We start from the raw sequence: 19,140 nt of genomic DNA, 5'->3' as shown, positions 1-19,140 counted from the left end.
TGTGTATATGACTACCACTAAAATTACAGAAATAAAATATATAAAAATATAGCCCAAAGCTAACAATAATTGCATTAGGAGTATGGGATTAGCCAACAGTATTTTTCTTTTATTTTTGGAATTTTTGTACGGTGTACTTCAGTCTTTTCATAATTAAAACAGTTTTTATTTTTTTTATTTATTTATTTTTAAAGATTTTATTTATTTATTTGACAGAGAGAGATCACAAGTAGGCAGAGAGAGAGGAGGAAGCAGGCTCCCTGCTGAGCAGAGAGCCCGATGCGGGACTCGATCCCAGGACCCTGAGATCATGACCTGAGCCGAAGGCAGCGGCTTAACCCACTGAGCCACCCAGGCGCCCTAAAACAGTTTTTAAACTGGTTTTTTGTTGAGTTTTGTTTTAAGATTTTATTTATTTGAGAGGGAGAGAATGAGAGAGAGAGAGAGAACACACAGAGCAGAAGCCAGGGTGGTGGTAGCAGAGGACAAAGCAAACTCCCCCATTGAACAGGGAGACCAACATGGGGCTGGATCCCAGGACCCCGTGATCATGACCTGAGGCCAAGGCAGACACTTTATCCACTGAGCCACCCAGGTGCCAGTGTTTGCTTTTTCAAATTAGACATAAGGATGTGGTAATTCACTGTGAAAAACAAAAACAAAACAAGCCTTGCACCTCTCAAGATAGTCCCCTACTTACTGAATGGTTGTATTCCAAAAATTTAGCTCTAGGTTAGTTCAAAGGATACCTAGAAAGCATATCTCACCAGATTCAATGTTATAAAGGGAGGTCAGGTACCTGGGTCAAGCCACATAAGAGAAGATTTGACTCAGGAAGCAATTAAACAGTATGGCCCGTGTTTAGGGTCTTGCGAAAGTATCACAAGAAATTGATGCTGAAGGCAGTAATAACGGCTAGTAAGAAGGGTGATTTATTGGTGCATTTACTCTGTGGCATGCACTGGGGTTAAATCGCTTGTATTAATTTACCTAATTCTCATTCTCAACCTTGCGAGGTAAGAATCATTAATCTCTTCATTTTACAGAGGAGAAAAACGAAGTTTTAGAGAGATTAAGGAACTTACCCTCCACCACACAACTAGTAAGTGGTGGAGCTGGGGTCTGAGTCTGCGAGGCCGGGCCCAAAGCTTTCTACGATTACCTTCACATGGGCATTCCAATCTCTCTCCTCACCTAGGTCCTGGCTGCACCCAACGCTAACCCTTGAAATATGCAGAGTTCCCTCTGGCTTCCTTCCGTCTCTCCTGTAACCCCCTGTCCCTTTCCTTGGCACCATGTTCATGAGCTTCCTGCATCTGTTCTCTTCCCTCCAGGAAGTCTGCAGGTTCCTGGGGCCAATCAGACAACCTCTTGGGCACTTAACTGCAGGGGGCTTAACTGCTGGAATCAGCAATAGTGTTTTTCTTCTTTATTTAAATTCCAGTTAGTTAACACACAGTGTAATATTAGTTTCAGGTTTACAATACAGTGATTCAACACTTCATCTCATTCTTGGAAAATTTAGACTGAGAACATTGTTTTTCTAAGAGCTGCTTAGAGAGGAACAGTCCCCTGTCTGAAGAGACTTCCGACCACAGAGGTTATACAGTGTTAAAAGTAGAAAGGACCAGAAGTCCAGCACCCTGTCCTGTTATAGTAGGAGGAAGAATGGCTTAGAGAGATTTAACCTCCACCCAACCAGGAGCAAGCTGGGAAAAATCGTAGACAAATATTGCTAAACTGCAGCCCGTGGAATTTGGCCAAAGAAAAGAAATGTATTATAAAAGCAAGGGGTCATTCTTAAGGATTACTTATTAGAGCTTCACTGGTAACGTGGCTTCTTGAGTGGATCTAGTTAAAAATAATCACTTCCCCCTTTTTCTAAGTCTTAGTGCCATTCTCAAAACCGACTGTCCAGGGAGCCAGCATGAAGGAAGCTGATGTGTGAGGTCTCCTTGGTTCCTGGGAGTAAAAATGTGAGGTGTGAACGGTCTGTGACATCCATCCAACAGTCTTTCAAGACAGAGCTCGAACCCAGCCTGCTTATGCGCCAAGTGACTGAAGGCAATCCCTCTCACCATGTTTATCAAGCTGTCAAACATAAATACACACACACATCTTAAAATGTTGCCATAAGAGGGGCACCCGGGTGGCTCAGTCAGCTAAGCATCTGCCTTCTGCTCAAGTCATGATCCCGGGGTCCTGGGATCGAGCCCCACATCGGGCTCACTCAGTGGGGAACCTGCTTCTCCCTCCCTCTGCCTGCCACTCCCCCTGCTTCTGTGCTCTCTGTCGAATAAATAAATAAAATCTTAAAAAAAAATGTTGCCGTTAAAAATTTAATGAGAGAATACACCCAAACACACCTGGTACATTCCCAGGAACATAGTAATCATTCAGCTGTTTACCAATGTGATTCATGCGCAAACTTTACCAGACTGCTAACCATGATAATGTTACATTAACATTAACATGGAATTACATGTTGACACACAGCTAATTTTTATTTTCCATTTCTCTGTTATTTCCTATTTCACTTTTAATGGGTTTCTATTACCTTTACAATTGAAAAAATAATGATTTTCAAAAGAAAGTTCTTTTGGGGGCACCTGGGTGGCTCAGTGGGCTAGGCATCTGCCTTCGGCTCCGGTCATGATCCCAGGGTCCTGGGATCCAGCCCCGCATCAGGCTCCCTGCTCAGTGGGAAGCCTGTTTCTCCCTCTCCCACTCCCCCTGCTGTGTTCCCTCTCTCACTGTGTCTCTCTCTATCAAATAAATAACTAAAATATTAAAAAAAAAAAAAAAAAAAGAAAAGAAAAAGAAAAAGAAAGAAAGTTCTTTTGAAGGCTGGTAACTCTTGGCTAATGTTTGGGAAAATGTCACTAGATGAGACTTATTTATAGTAACATATAAGTAATTGAGAGATCCTGAACCTCCCCTTGGAAAGAGTTTTCTTTTTCCGTGAAAAAGGTGATAGGAAAATGCTGACTGTAGACAGTAAATTCAGGTAATGTGAAAGAAGTTATTTTAGGGCAAGAAGTATTTCCTAGAAGTCAGCCCTATAGTTCAAAATGATGTTTTCACACGTTTTCTTTTTCCTACTCCCAATGCAACCAGTCTTTTCTGGGCATCTGCTATTAACAGGCATAGTACTAGGCACCGAGGGGATAAAAAAGGGAGTTAAGGTAGCGTCCTTACACACAGAGTTTATTTCAATCCTTTCTTAGACTTTGAGGACTGTTTGTTTTAAAATATGCCAGCCCCATCCCCTGAAAATGGAGGGATAGATGAAATTAGATTGGCAAAATACTGAGATGTATTGAAACTAGGTAATAGGTACCTAAGGGTTCATTTTCCTTTTCTCTCTACTTTCGTGTATGCTTGAAATTTCCCCTAATAATGAAACAAATACATCTAGCAAAGAAGATAAGCCATTAACAAAAGATAAATCAGCATGAGCAATAAATATCATTTTTGGAGAATCTCCACACATACACATTTTTGTATCATGCGGGAGGGAGGGAGGATACCAGGTGTCACTTCATAAATATTTACTACTACACATTTATGCACCAGGAAGAAAGGGTGTGGTCTTCATTTAGCAGCTAAGAGTGCCAACTGAGCCTTCCAAACCCATGTGGTTTCCAAATCCATCTGCAAGCACAAGGCATCTCAGAGTGGGCATGATGCAGCCCCAGGCAAGTGATCCTACTGCTTTGGGCCTCTGGAGCATCAACGGGGAAAGGCTGATATTTTGCTATTCCTCTTACTCCTGTGGAGTTCCTGAGAGCTGTGTTTGCACACACATTGTCCTACCTTCTTTGGGCCTGTGGTATTCATCTCTTCTACCTGGCTTCTGAGTGATCACTGCCCAGACCCCAATGGTTCCCTGGGTGGGGGTAAGGGGGGGAATGTAAGGATAAAGCCACTTAAAAGTACAAATCATTTAAACTCAAAGACTAAGCTCTGAATGATCAAAACTGGAAGCATTTGAGCAAGAAAATAATGATGGCATTGTATTTTAACCCACAGAAAAAAAATGAATATCCTTGAGTCCATACTGATACAAATGATCAAATAAATAAAAGGGAGGAAAAGGGCAGTTCTTCCAGGAACCTCTCAACTAATAAGGAAGCAGGAAATGGAAAAATAATCACCATAGGGGCGCCTGGGTGGCTCAGTGGGTTAAGCCGCTGCCTTCGGCTCAGGTCATGATCTCAGAGTCCTGGGATCGAGTCCCACATCGGGCTCTCTGCTCGGCGGGGAGCCTGCTTCCTCCTCTCTGCCTGCCTCTCTGCCTGCTTGTGATCTCTCTCTGTCAAATAAATAAATAAAATCTTTAAAAAAAAAAAAAAAAAAAAAAAAAAAAAATAATCACCATAGGCAAACACTACTGTAAGAACTGTTGCAGACAAGACCCGTCAATGGGTATTAACATGAGTAGTTGAAAATCTGAGGATAAACAGGATAAACAGAATTTGTGTAGTCTCAAAGTATGTCGCCCAAGATAATTACTAGTCTCCCAGGGAAAGACAGAAACACAGATTTCACCCTCACTATTACCAATGATATGACCTATCAACCTCACAAATCAATGATCTTTTAAATTCCCCAAAATAACTAATCAGCACCCTTCAAAATGGTCAAAGTAATGAAAGACAAGGAAAAACTGAGGAACTGTCTCAGATGGAAGAGACTAAGGAGAAATAACTAAATGCAATGTAGGATTCTGGAGAGAATATCAGTAAAACAACAAAAAAACTATTAGCAGGTAAGTTAATGAAATTCAAACAATATCTGGAGTTCAGTTAATAGTATTGATAATTGAACCATGGTTATGTAATGGTCTAATATTAAGGGAAGTTGAGGGTTTCTCTGTACCATGTTTGAAACTTTTCTCTAAGTCTAAACTTAATTAAAAGTCAAAATTTTAAAAGTCAGACTGACTATAACCCAAGTCAACATAGGACAGTAAAATTAACTTCATTCTCAAAGAGAATCACTGTTTTTTTGTATTCCTAGACCTCAAACTGACCTGACACATAGCAGTGCTGAATTTGGTAAATAACTACTGACTATCTAGAATATACTAGTTGAAATACAAAAGGTCTCACCATCACTCCAGGCAACTTCTAAAAAGTGATGAGACTGGGTGGGGGGTGGGATGTCAGAAAAAATAAACATTAAGAAGAAAAAACTGGGGAGCCTGGATGGCTCAGTCAGTTAGGTGGCTGCCTTCGGCTCAGGTCATGATCCCAGGGTCCTGAAATCCAGTCCCACATGTTGGGCTCCTTGCTCAGCAAGAAGCCTGCTTCTCCCTCTCCCTCTGCGTGACTCTCCCCTGCTTGTGTGCTCTCTCTTTCTGTTAAATAAATAAATAAAATCTTTTTTAAAATTTTTAAAGGGAAAAAATTAAATGGGTCTAAAATTCCATTATGGGAACATTTAAAAACTGAAAAAAGCTCACCCCCACGGTAGCTCCTTGTATTTACTAATACCATCGCTTTTCTAAAGGTAAAGAGCTTTCTCTCTAATAAATGGTACTTTCTCTTGGTCATGTCCACCACTTTCTGCTGAATATTCAAAAGCAGTGCTTCTCCCTCCTAATTCTGAAAGGAATCAGTGGGCACACTGGACCAGAGCCCCCAACGGCAGGCAAGAGCTGCCTGATGACCCCACATTACCCATTTTAGAGCAGCAAGAGTTGCCCCCAAATGGTCAAGAAACACGAAGTAAATGTAAATTTGTAGCAAAAGACTAAAGTTGTCTTATATAGCATATGTTACACAGCATAACAGAATCCAAAAGAATTTCTGATGGGGAAGTTTAATGGAGATTCAAGGTATACTTGGGAGTCAAGTTCAGGTACCGCAGAGAGCCTGGGGGGGAGGGGTGGGTCAGAGTTCCCTTTCTGCAGTCATTAGGGGCACACCAATGAGAAGGCTTGACAAGGCCTAAGGAAATGGGAAAAACAAGGCTCTGAAGTCACAAAGAGCGGAGTTCAAATTTTGTTACCAGATGCATGAATGGCTTGGGCAAGTGAACAAAATTTCTGAGTCCGCTTTGCCATTTATTTAATTTTTTTAAAAGATTTTATTTATTTACTTGACAGAGAAAGAGCACAAGCAGGGAGAGCAGAAGGCAGAGGAAGAAGGAGAAGCAGGCTCCCTGCTGAGCAAGGGGACCCATGACCCATCACCCATGACAAAGGCAGCCTCTTAATCGACTGAGCCACCCAGGGGCCCCTGGCATTTATTTAAAAAGCATGTTTAACATGTGGTTCCAAGTATGCCCCCAGCAAATACAGTGGGAAATCTGTTAAAATTGCAGGCTCCTGGGCCCTACTCCAGAGCTAATGGGTCAGAACACCTAGGCGTGGGACTCAGAAAAATGAATTTTTAACAAGCTCCCCAGGTGATTCTTCTACCCATTAAAATTTGAGAACCACTGAAATGAGAGAACGGGCCTAGAATGTAAGAGATCCTTCAGAAATGTTCATTTTCCTTCTAGTGAAGACAAGCAGTAAGAAGATCTGTGAGGGGCGCCTGGCTGGCTCAGGAAATGGGATCGAGTCCCGCGTCGGGAGAATGTGACTCTTAATCTCAGGGTTGTGAGTTCAAGCCCCACACCGCTGTACAGATTACTTAAAAATGAGACTGTTAAAATGCATTTGAATAGCTTTTGATTCCATCATTTAGTAACTTATTCTAAGAAAACAATCAGAAAGGCAGACCACAATATTCAAACCAACATTATAAAAATAACCCAAAATTGAAAAGAATCAGAATGTTAACAATATGGAGCTGATTTAATTAAGTACAGTACCTCCATATGCTGGAACATATGCTTTTATTTAAAAAGAGTTTAAAAAACTTAACCACATGGAGGACACCTGGGTGGCTCAGCTGATTGGGCCTCTGTCTTCTGCTCAGGGCATGATCTCAGGGTCCTGGTATTGAGCCCCTAATAGGGCTCCCTGCTCAGCGGTGAGTCTGCTTCTCTCTCTCCCTGGCCGCACACCATTTGTGCACACACTCTTTCCCTCTCTCACTCTTTCTCTCAAATAAATAAATAAAATCTTTAAAAACAAAAACAGGGCGCCTGGGTGGCTCAGTGGGTTAAGCCACTGCCTTCCGCTCGGGTCATGATCTCAGGGTCCTGGGATCGAGTCCCTCGTCGGGCTCTCTGCTCGGCAGGGAGCCTGCTTCCCTTCCTCTCTCTCTCTCTGCTTGCCTCTCTGCCTACTTGTGATCTCTCTCTGTCAAATAAAAAAATAAAGAAAGAAATAAAGAAATAATAAAATAAATTAAAAAATAAAAACAAAAACAAACAAACAAACTTAACTACATGGGAAAGTGCTCATGATAGCAAAGTGAAAAAAAAAAACCCAACCCAGAATATAAAAACATACATATATAGTTCCAATTATTCTATGTATGGCATATATGTCTTTTATATATAAAATGCCAAAAGGCGTGACTGGTGGCTGTTTGTCAATGATAAGATTAGGGAAATTGTGTTTTTTCCCCTGTCTGTTGGTTTTTTCTGATAAAATGACTATATAGAGTCCCTTCAAAATACATTAAAATTTAGAGTTAACACAATAGACAGGATTATAACTTTCAGTTATGTAAGTTTGGCAGCAATTCATTCATATAACTTTTAAGAAGATCTGTTCTAAAGATCTGTTCTAAAGAGGCCCCAACATGCCCAAATCTAAACACACACGCACACACACACACAAACACAAAGCCAAAAAAAAACCAAACAAACCTCAGAGGCTGTCAATAATTTTCAATGCCAGAGAATACTGCAGTCTCAGTTTGAAATTCCTTTTCCTAGGTTCTACTGCCAGACACTTTTATTTCAAGGGTTTGAGGTGATGTTAGGGAATCTCATTTTCAACAGGAACCTAGGTATGTTTGAGAAACCACTGTCCCTTGATGGCTTAAAAAAGAGAACAAAACCACGACTGACTTGCTTTTGATGTTCCCACTCTGAATAAAAGATCTTCGAAGAGATGGTTAGCTCTCAAATTATTTGTATGCATCTCTGGAAAAAGCACCCATTATTATCAGCTCACTTTAAAGTAGATGCTAAATACTTACTCTATCAAGGGGTATATAAAATACAGTAACAGAGCTCGTTTTACCCCCCCCCCCAAGATTACAAGGTCAAACAATTCAGTACTTCTCTCTAACAGATGTTTCTAATCTGATCAAGGCACACAGACAGGAACCTGAAAATTTTTGCAATTTTGTGGGGTTTAAAGGCTAATCTTGCTCTAGAAGATAAAATTCCAAAAAAGATAAACTATGGTCCAATGGAGCATTATCTGCTCCCCTAGAGACACATTCCAGCACTCCTACCCAGCCCTCCCTCCTAGGATAGCACTCCACCCCTCTTTTTAAGCCCTATATTTCAGCCTGGGCCCTAAATAATATACATTCCTATCCAAGATTCCTGGACTTTCTTGCATCTCCAACATGTTATCTTCCTGTCTTAAAAAACTTAGAAATTACAAAATTAAAACATACATACTCCCTCCCCTCTCGTCAATCCTCAAATTACTATTTTCTTGCTCCTCCTTTTCATCACCAAAGGGCTGCAGAACCCTCCCAGGGCCCCGAGCGCCTCCAGGTCCTCAACCCTCCCCCACTTTAGATCATTTTGCAACCCAACGCACACCCACTTTGTTGATAATTGTTCTCCTAAAGCTAGCAATCCAAAGGCCTTTTCTCAGTCCCAGTCTTCCTGGACTTTTCCATTCTTTTCAAACTAGAGTTCGCCCTTATCTAACGGAAGACCGATCTACTGACACCGACCGAAAGACGGGGGATGGACTGAGAGCCCGACTCCGGGCAGGTGTCCCTGAAGTACTTTAAAATCCCGGTGACTCTGACAACTCGCGGGCCACAGCAGGCCCCAGGCTGGGATCACCTGATCGGTTTCCTAGGAGAAACCCTGGGAAAAAGGACTCCGAGGAGGAAGGGGCTTTTCCACGTAGATGCGCCCGCGGCAAAAGAGGTGCTGGAGGCCGACCCCAGATTCGTGAGGCGACCCCTGAATCTCTCCCCACTTGGCAGCAGCTCGCCTGACTAGCCCCCCACCCCAGCCGACAGCACAGGGAGCGCGCGGGGCACCTGAGCCTCCGCAGGCCCCCAGTCCGGCCCCACCGCTGGGGCAGAGGCCAGACGGCCCCCACCGCGCCGGGCCGCGCCGGCTCCCCACGCACCCAGCCCCAGCGCGGGACCCAGCCCGGTGCGCCCCACGGCGATGCCCACGCCGCGCCCGCCACCGCACCCCGCTCTCCACCCCACCCCACCCCACCCCACAAACACACACATTCCGCCCCGGACTGCGCGTCCCAGGCGGCCGCGGAGCCCAGGCCCCGCGTACTCACCGCAGACGCGGCCGCCGTGAGCGCCTCCCGGATAAAGGGGAGGAGGCGAGAGGGGCCATGGGGGCCGCCCCGCCGCCCAGGAGGAGGTTCCCGAGTACGGGCTCCGCCCCCTGCCCGCCCCGAGAGTCGCGTCGGCCGGGTCCTGGGGGCGGGTCTACCGGTGTCTCTGCAAGCGTGGCGCTCCGCCCCCAGCCAGACGGACCCCACCCGAGCGATGGAAGAACTGGGAGGGAGAAAGAGGGGTGGACATGTTATCTTTTGAGTGCTCTTAAAGCCTTGTTGCTGATAATACTGAGCTAGGTGCTCGGTGCTTCCCACATTCATCCCGGTAAATGCTCATAGAGTATCGGTTAGTTCAAAGAGATGGTTAGTTCTGGTTTTACAGATGAGGAGGAAACTGAGGCTTCAGAGGTTATTAGTAAACTTACCTTACATCACTCTGAGAGCTTTCAGTTTTCTCAACTACATAATGCACCAATTTACGTGTCTTTCCCATTTCGCAGGACGATTAAGAATATTAACTGAATAAATTGTGAGGAATCCTAACTTCTTCCAAGATACCATAACATAAAGTCAAGACAGAACCATATTTATAACTAAAGATTTAAATGAAAAATCATGGTGTTTTTTTCTGCTTAGGCAGGCAAGCTAGCAGGCCAGATTCTCCAGGGCACCCTACTACGCTCGGGAAAGTAAGAGATTCTCCAAGAATTACCCCATCCTAGAAGGAACAAACCATGGGAAGAACCAGAACTGAGTCATTGAATTCTAAGCAGGAGAACTGGGCCTTTAAAGAGTTTCCAAGTCTCCCGTGCTCTAAACAGAAGCAATAGAAATTCACAAGAAACGGCTTGATTCAGTCTCATAAGATTCACACAAATGAAAAGTAACAGCAATAACAAAATTGCCACAAGTAGGAGGTCACACTTAAGTGACAGTCAGAAGAACTGATACACCACAGATTAAGGGGATTCTCTAAGACAGAATACAGGACTTTTTTTTTTTTTTTAAATTTAAAGGAAAAGAAGATAAAACGACATTCTTGGAGATTACTTACCAATTAAGATGGAAATAGAGTACCAGTACTTTGGAGAAGTCTGGCAGGTACCACCTTAATCAAGTACTCAAAGTTAAGTTCACCAGTAGTACAAATTGGCATCACATGTGAGGTGATTCTAAGGACATGACATCACCTTTATTGTATTCCTGCCAAAAATACAGAATTGGAATTTAATCATGAGGAAACAGATAAGCCCAAATTAAGGGGCATTCTATGAAAAAACTGGTCTGCACACCTCAAAAATTTCAATGTAATAAAAGACAAGAAAAATTTTAAAAACTGTTTTTAGAATAAAGGAGACTAAAGAGATTTGATATCTGAATTTCTGGACTGAAAAAAAGTTGCTGCAAAGTATGTTACTGAGGCAATAGGAAGTGAATATATACAGTGTGATAGGATTAAAAGTAGCCTGGAATTCTTTGACATTCCTCTGGGTAAAAAATGGGTGCATATTTCCCCTCCGTGTAAATCTGGGTTAGCCTATGACTACTTTGACAAATGGAATAGAGTGGAAGTAAGGGAGTGCCAATTCTGAACCCAGCATACCTACATACATAATACATATATACATACATTTATTTATTTGTTTGTTTGTTTCTGAACCCAGCCTTTAAAAGGCAATTTCTGGGAGTCCCTAGATGGCTCAGTCAGTTACTGCCTCTTAATTTTGACTCAGGTCATGATCTCAAGGTCATGAGATTGAGCCCTACATTAGGCTCCATTCTCAGGGTAGAGTCTGCTTGAGATTCTATCCCTCTCCCTTTGCCCCTCTCCCTGCTCTCTTTCTCTCAAAATAAATACATTAATAAATAAAATCTTTAAAATAAAAGGCAATTTCTGCTTCTTCCTCTATGCTCTTTCTTGAATTTGATCACTGTATTATAGTTATATAGGAAAGTGACTTTATTCTCAAGAATTATTTAATGATTATCATGATGTCTGCAATTTCTTTCAAATGGTTCAGTTAAAGTCTACATGTGAGAGAGCAAGGGAGAGAAAACATGCATAAATGTGGCAAAATGCTAACAACTGATAAATCTAGATGAAGTGTATACAGGTGTTCCTTGAATAATTTTTACAACTTTTCTAAACCTTGACATTTTACTCTCAAAAAAGTGAAAATAAAAGAGAAAAGATTAAATCTCAAAGAGGAAAGAAAGCAATGACCTGACTTCCCCTTTCAACCAAGAAGAACAAATAAGGACAAGATGTATCATCCCAACTAAAGTATCTAAAACAAAACAAAACAATAAACAAAATATCTACAACAACAGTTTTTGAGATACTCTATAATTTAAGTATCTCCTAGAACAAAGCAAAAGATTTGTAGTTATAAAAATAATCAATACTGAAAGAGGTAAAATTCACAATGTCTAGCATCCAAACAACGATTATTAATTATGCAAAGATCAAGAAAATACAATCAGTAGGAGGAAGAATAATTAGTGAAAAGCAATCCAGAAAAGAACATTAAGACAATTATTATAACTGCATTCCACACATTCAAAAAGTTAGAGACATAGAAAATATAAAGGAAGACTCAAATTAAATTTGTAGAAATGAAAAATAAAATACATGACAACATCATATAGGCCAGAAAGGGATACATGAAAGTATATATTGTAAACTTCTTATATTATGTGTGAAATAGCATAAGATCATTTTAAGATACACTATGATAGATAAATATATATGCTATAAACCTTAAGCAACCACTAACATAACAAAATAAAGAATTATAATTACTAAAGCAACAAAGGAGATAAAATCAAGTCAAGAAGAAACTTGATTAGTCCAAAAGAAAGTAGGAAACCAGGAAAGTGAAAACAAATAACAGGCAGGACAAATAGAAAACAAACACCAAATCTAACTACTTTAATCTCAAATTAAATGTGAATGGTGTAAGCAGCACGGTGAGGATGAATAAAAAAGCAAGCCCCAACCATATGCTGCCTATAAAAAGTGCACTTTAAATATAAAGACAATATATTGGGGCACCTGGGTGTCTCAGGTGGTTAAGCGACTGCCTCTACCTGGGGTCATGATCCCAGAGTTCTGGGATAGAGTCCCACGTTGGGCTCCGCCTGCTCTGTGGGGATCCCACTTCTCCCTCTACTTCTGCTTGTGTTCTCTCACTTTCTGTCTAATAAATAAATTAAAATGAAGAAAATCTTTAAAAAAGATAATATAGTAAATAAGTTAAAAGTGAAAGGATGAAAAGAATGAAACTATGCTAACAGTAGCCAAAGGAAAAATGAGATTAACTACTTTAAAATCAAACAAACTAAATTTCAGACCAAAGAATATTAGCCAGGGATCAAGAAGGTCATTTTATAAAGGGGACAATTCATCAAGAGGAAAGAAGTGTCTTAAACATTTATGAACCTAATACTAGTGCTTTAAAATAAATGAAGTTAAAACTGATAAAACTATACAAAGAAATAGATGAATCCAGAATTATAGTCAGAAATTTTAACACTCCTATCTCAATAATTGCTAAATCATGTATGCAAAAAATCAGTATGGATATAGAAAATTTAAATAATACTATTAATTACTTGACCTGACATTCATAGAACACCCAACAGTAGCAGAATACACATTCTTCTCAAAAGCACAGAGAACTCTTTTGGGTCGTAGACTCAATAAAATTCAATAGGATTCAAGTCATACAACCGATGTTCTGACCACAGAAAAATTAAATTAGCAATCAATAATAAAAAGATCCTTGGAAAGTCCCCAACTATTTGGAAGCTAACAACACCTTTCTGTAATAACTGGCAGATTAGGGGCTCCCAGGTTGCTCAATGGGTTAAGCATCCGTCTTCAGCTCAGGTCATGATCCCAGGTCCTGGAATTGAGTCCCCCATTGGGCTAATTGTTCAGCGGGGAGCCTGCTTCCCACCCCCCGCCCCCTCTTGGGCAGTCTCTCTCTCTCAGACAAGTAAATAAATAAAATCTTTAAAAAAAAATAATTGGCAAATTTAAGAAGAAATCAAAAGAGAAATTGAGAAGTACTTTGAACCTAATGAAAATGAAAACAACACTATCAGAATTTGTAATGCCATTAATGCAGTACTTAAAGGAACACTTATAGCACTAAATGTCTCTATTAGAAAAAAAGGTCTCGGGGTGCCTGGGTGGCTCAGTGGGTTAAAGCCTCTGCCTTCGGCTCAGGTCATGATCCCAGGGTCCTGGGATTGAGCCCTGCATTGGGCTCTCTGCAAAGTGGGGAGCCTGCTTCCTACCCTTTCTCTGTCTGTCTCTCTGCCTACTTGTGATCTCTGTCTGTGAAATGAATAAATAAAATCTTTGAAAAGAAGGAAAAAAATAAAAAAGAAAAAAAGGTTTCATATCAGTGATCTCAGCTTCTACCTTACAAACCTAGAAATGAAAGAACAAGGCAAACATAAAGCAGACTAAAGAAAGTAATAAAGACTGAGGCAAGAACCAATGAACTAGAAAAGAAGAAAACAATAGAGAGAATCAAATAAAGCAAAGGCTGGTTCTCAGAAAACCAATAGAATGGACTAAGCTTGAGCTACATTAATCAGTTAAAAAAGAAGAAATGACAAATTATCAATTATCAAGAATACAGCGTTGACATTCCCACATATTCTACAGGTATACAGGATAAAAGTAGGTCTTTTAATAGTTCGTAAGTGTGATAACTGAGTATTCACAATGTTTTGTGACAAGTCAAACCTTGTTATGACTACAACATATTATGTCTGAAGTGGGAAAAAAAAGGATAAAAATAGATTATTATGAACAATAATAGCTTCATGTCAATAAATTCCATGACATAGATAAAATGGACAAACTCCTTGAAAGACATAAATTACCACAGATCACAAAAGAGTAGATAACCTAAAAAGTCTAATATCTATTTAAAAAGCTTAAATTATACTTACAAACCTTCCCACACAAAAATTCCAGGCCTACATAGCTAAAATAAATAGTACTAACTCTCTAGAAATTAGTATTTGTACTAATTTTATAGATGGAAGAAATAATCTTAATTCTACACAAAGTTTTCCCAAGAAGTTGAAGAAAAGGGAGTACTTCCCAACTCATTCTATGAGGCCAGTATTACCCTAATCCCAAAGCCAAAGATATTACCAGAAACAAAACTATAGACTAGTATCTCCCATGTATATAGAAGCAAAAAAAAAAAAAAAAAAAAAAAAACACACACACAACTAAACAAAACTTCAGCAAACTGAATTCAATGGCATAAAAAAGGATAACACAACATGACCAAGTAGGGTGGGTTCATCCTAAAATTGCACAGTTGGTTTAATGTTCAAAAATCAAAGAGTAGGGGTACCTGGGTGGCTCAGTTGTTCAGGGTCTGCCTTCAGCTCAGGTCATGATCCCAGGGTCCTGGGACAGAGCCTCACATCTAGCTCCCTACTTGGCAGGAGGTCTACTTCTCCCTCTCCCACTCCCCCTGCTTTTGTTCCCTCTCTTGCTATGTCTGTCTCTGTCAAATAAATAAATAAAACCGTTATTTTAAAAAAATCAAACAGTAATTCACCATATCAACAAATCCAAGGAGAAAAACCACACAATCATCCCATAGGTGCAAATGCTACATTCAGCAAAATCTAATATTTATTCCTAATAAAAATTTTTGGCAAGCTAGGGACATGAGAGAACTTCAACATGATAAAAGATATTTACAAAATACTGACAACTAACATCATATTCAGTGGTGAAAGACTGAATGTTTTCGCAGTAAAATCAGGAACAAGATGGGGGGAGTCTTCTGTCACCATTTCTATGCAACATTATATATAGATAGAAAAACTCTAAACATAATTTCAACAAATTAAACAATATATAAAAAGGATACTACAACATGACCAAAGGGGATTCATCCCAAGAGGGATTCCACCCTTCAAAAATCAATCAATGTAATTCAAAATATTAGTCAACTAAAAAAGAAAAACCAGATGAAACCAGAAGAAAAATGGTCTTTTTTGTAAATAACGTGATCATCTCTGTAGAAATTCCAGTGTAATATAAGAAAAATCCTACAAAAACTAATGAGTTTGGAGAGATACAAGATACAACATCAATATATTAAACAGAGTTGAATTCTATGTACTGGCAATGAAAAATTGGAAATTGAAATTTTAAGATAGCACCAAAAAATATGAAAGACTTAAGGATAAATGTGATAAAAGATGTGAAAGGTATTAAACTGAAAATGACAAAATGTTGCTGAAAGAAATTCAAGAGACCTAAATGAATAGAATTGTAAGCTTTGTTCATGGGTCAGAAGACTCAAAATTATGTCAACTCTCCCCAAATTGATCAGTGTGTTCAATGCTTTTCTAACAAAAATCTCAACATGTTTTTCTTTTCCCAGAAACTGACAAACTGAAAATCATAATGAAATGCAAAGGACCTAGAATTCCTAAAAACAATTTTGGAAAAGAATGCCATATGATTTTGAGAATTACCATAAGGCTACCATCATTAAAACAGTGCAATACAAGCATAAGGATGGATAGATTAATGGAATAATGGAATAGGAGCACCTGGCTGGCTCAGTCAGTGGAACATGTGACTCTTCATCTCAGGGTAATGAGTTTGAGTAGATTTTACTTAACAAAAAAAAATTTTTTTTAATGATTCCAAAGATAAAGTCATGTAAATATGACTTTTGACAAGGGCACAAATGCAATTGAGCAGAGAAAGGATAGTTTTTTCAATAAATAGTGCTTGAACAACTAGTCTGTCAAAAAAAAAAAAAAAACTTCATCTTAACATGTACAAAAATTAACTCAAAATGAATGAAAAGCCTAAATGTAAAACTTAAATCTATAAAATGTCTAAAAGAAAATATAGAAGGAAACCTTTTGAAGTGGACTTCAAAAATTAAAACTGCTCTTAGAAAAACACTATTTAGAAAATGGAAAAGCACTAAAACCAGATAAAGTCACCATAAAAAATTTTGAATTATAGGCCAACATCTCTCGTGAATATAGATGCAAAAATCTCAACAATATATTAGCAAATTGAACCCAACACAATTAATTTTAAAAAATCATATTCCACAATCAATTGGGATTTATTCCCAGGATGCAAGTATGGCTCACTATCCACAAAACAATTAACACAATACGTCACATCAGTAAGAAAAAGGATAAAAACATACGATCATTTCAACAGGTCCAGAAAATGCATTTGACAAAGTACAACAACCATTCATTATAAAACCCTCTGCAAAGTAGGTCTAGAGAGAACATACCTCAATACAATAAAAGCCTTGTATGAGAAAAAAACACAGCCAAGCTCATACTCAATTGGGAGCAACTGAGAGTTTTTCCTCTATGATCAGGAATAAGACAAGGATGTCCACTCTCACCACATTTATTTAACATAGTACTGGAAGTCCTAGGCACAGCAATTAGAAAACATAAATAAATAAAAGGCATCCAAATTGGTCAGGAACAAGCACTCTCACAAATTTGCAGATGACATGATACTATATATAGAAAATCCTAAAGACTCCACCAAAAAACACTACTAGAACAGATAAATGAATTTAGTAAAGCAGCAGGATACAAAACCAAAGTACAGAAATCAGTTGCATTCCTATACGCTCCTAATGAAATAGCGAAAAGTGAAATTAGGAAAAACAATTCCGTTTATAATTGTACCCAAAACAATTAAGATAGCTAAGAACAAATTTAACCAAAGAGGAGAAAGACCTACACTCTGAAAACTATAAAACACTGACAAAAGAAATTCAAGATGATGTTAAGAAATGGCAAGACATTGGGCGCCTGGGTGGCTCAGTTGGTTGGGCATCTGCCTTCAGCTCAGGTCACGATCCCAGAGTCCTGGGATCGAGCCCCACATTGGGCTCCCTGCCCAGCGGGGAGCCTGCTTTTCTCTCTCCCACTCCCCTTGCTTGTGTTCTAAAAAGGAAAAAAAAAAAGAAGGCATGTACAAAGTGGAAGATGCTCCGGCTTAATCAGAGTCAAGAATATAACTCCAGTACCCTCATGTGTTATTAAAAAAAAAGAAGAAGAAAAAAAAAAAAGAAATGGCAAGACATTTCTTCAAGACATTCCAATCAATTCATGGATTGGAAAAACAGATTATCATTAAAATGTCTATACTACCTAAAGCAATCTACAGATTGAATGCAATCCTATCAAAACAAAAAGATCAATTTCACAGAACTAGAACAAACAATCCTGGGGTGCCTGACTGGCTCAGTCTTGATCTCAGGGTGATGAGTTTGAGCCACATATTGCGTGTAGAGATTACTTTTTAAAAAGGAGTAGAATAAATATTCCTAAAGCTTGTATAGAACCTCCAAAGACCTTGAGTAGCCAAAACAACCTTGAATAAGAAAAATGGGGTTATCACAATTCCAGATTTCAGGTATTGTAAAGTAGTAATTAAAATTGTATAGTACTGGTATAAAAATAGACACACAGATAAATGGGATAGAACAGAAAACCCAGAAATAAGCCCACAGTTCTATGATCAATTAATTTTCAACAAAGGAGGAATGAATGCACAATGGGAAAAAGACAGTCTCTTTGACAAATGGCATTGGGAAAAATGTTCAGCTATATGCAAAAGAATGAAACTGAACCACTCTCTTCCACCATATGCAATAATAAACTCAAAAAGATTAAAGACTTAAACATGAGACCTGAAACCATAAAAATCCTTGAAGAGAGCATAGGCATAATCTCTCCGACATTGGCTAGAGCAACTTTTTTCTAGATATGTCTCCTGAGCAAGAGAAGCAGAAGCAAAAATAAGCTATTGAAACTATGTCAAAATAAATAGCTTCTACATAATGAATGAAATAATCAACAAAACTAAAAGACAGCCTACAGAATGGCAGAAGATATTTGCAAATGACATGTCCAATACAGGGTTAGTATCCAAAATATACAAAGAACTTGTACAACTCAATACCCAAAGAACAAGAGACCTAAATGAATAGAATTGTAAGCTTTGTTCATGAGCCAGAAGAATAATCCAATTAAAAAATGGGCAGGGACGCCTGGGTGGCTCAATGGGTTAAGCCTCTGCCTTAGGCTCAGGTCAGATCTCAGGGTTCTGGGATCGAGTCCCGCATCGGGCTCTCTGCTTGGCAGGGAGCCTGCTTCCTCCTCTCTCTGACTGCCTCTCTGTCTACTTGTAATCTCTGTCTGTCAAATAAATAAATAAAATCTTTTTTAAAAAATGCACATTACCTCTGACCCAACAATTCTTCCCTAGAGATTTATTCTACAGATATTCCAGCATATGTGTCCACAAAGATATTCAATAAAGTATCATTTGTCATAGGTGAATCAGAAACTAATTGCCATTGATAAGACCCAAATATACTTGTATGCTTGTAAATGCATAAAATATCTCGGAGATAATACATAAAAACTAAAAAGAGTAGTTACTTCTCGAAAGAAGAACTAAATGGCTGAGGGACAAGTATGAAAAAGAAGACTAACTTTTACTATATATCTATTATTTCCTTTTAAACTATGTAGTATGTACATTTATTACTTCTCCACAAACAAAATAAAAAGTCGCATAATTAAAATCTGGAAGTTCTTAGCTAAGTTAATGAAAAAAGCATGTTTTTAAAAAATTTTTAAATTTAAAAAGATTTAAATTAAAATTTAAAAAGAGAATC

General features: G+C 39.1%; 1 protein-coding gene and 1 pseudogene across 5 annotated transcripts in view; one reads left to right on the top strand and one right to left on the bottom strand.

The window, feature by feature from the left end:
- B4GALT4 (beta-1,4-galactosyltransferase 4) overlaps positions 1-9,505 on the bottom strand; it is a 29,571-nt gene extending 20,066 nt beyond the window's left edge. Inside the window, exons 1-2 of one of the 5 annotated variants that reach the window (XM_059391903.1) lie at positions 9,404-9,464; positions 4,158-4,315 (exon numbers count right to left, since the gene is read on the bottom strand). The gene's annotated coding sequence lies outside the window, so the exon portion shown is untranslated. Of the gene's footprint in view, positions 1-4,157; positions 4,316-9,345; positions 9,366-9,403 lie in introns of those variants that run through there. The other 4 variants (XM_059391900.1, XM_059391904.1, XM_059391901.1 and 1 more) reach the window with 4 other exon arrangements.
- Positions 9,506-14,106: 4,601 nt separating this feature from the next.
- LOC132012769 (small nucleolar RNA U13) lies at positions 14,107-14,200 on the top strand (annotated as a pseudogene).
- The last annotated feature ends 4,940 nt before the right edge of the window (positions 14,201-19,140 follow it).

This window comes from Mustela nigripes, chromosome 2 (genome assembly GCF_022355385.1).
Source record: "Mustela nigripes isolate SB6536 chromosome 2, MUSNIG.SB6536, whole genome shotgun sequence".
In the NCBI taxonomy this organism is placed as follows: domain Eukaryota; kingdom Metazoa; phylum Chordata; class Mammalia; order Carnivora; family Mustelidae; genus Mustela; species Mustela nigripes.
The sequence above is the reverse complement of the archived record's forward strand: the minus strand, read 5'-3'. Positions and strand labels throughout refer to the sequence as shown.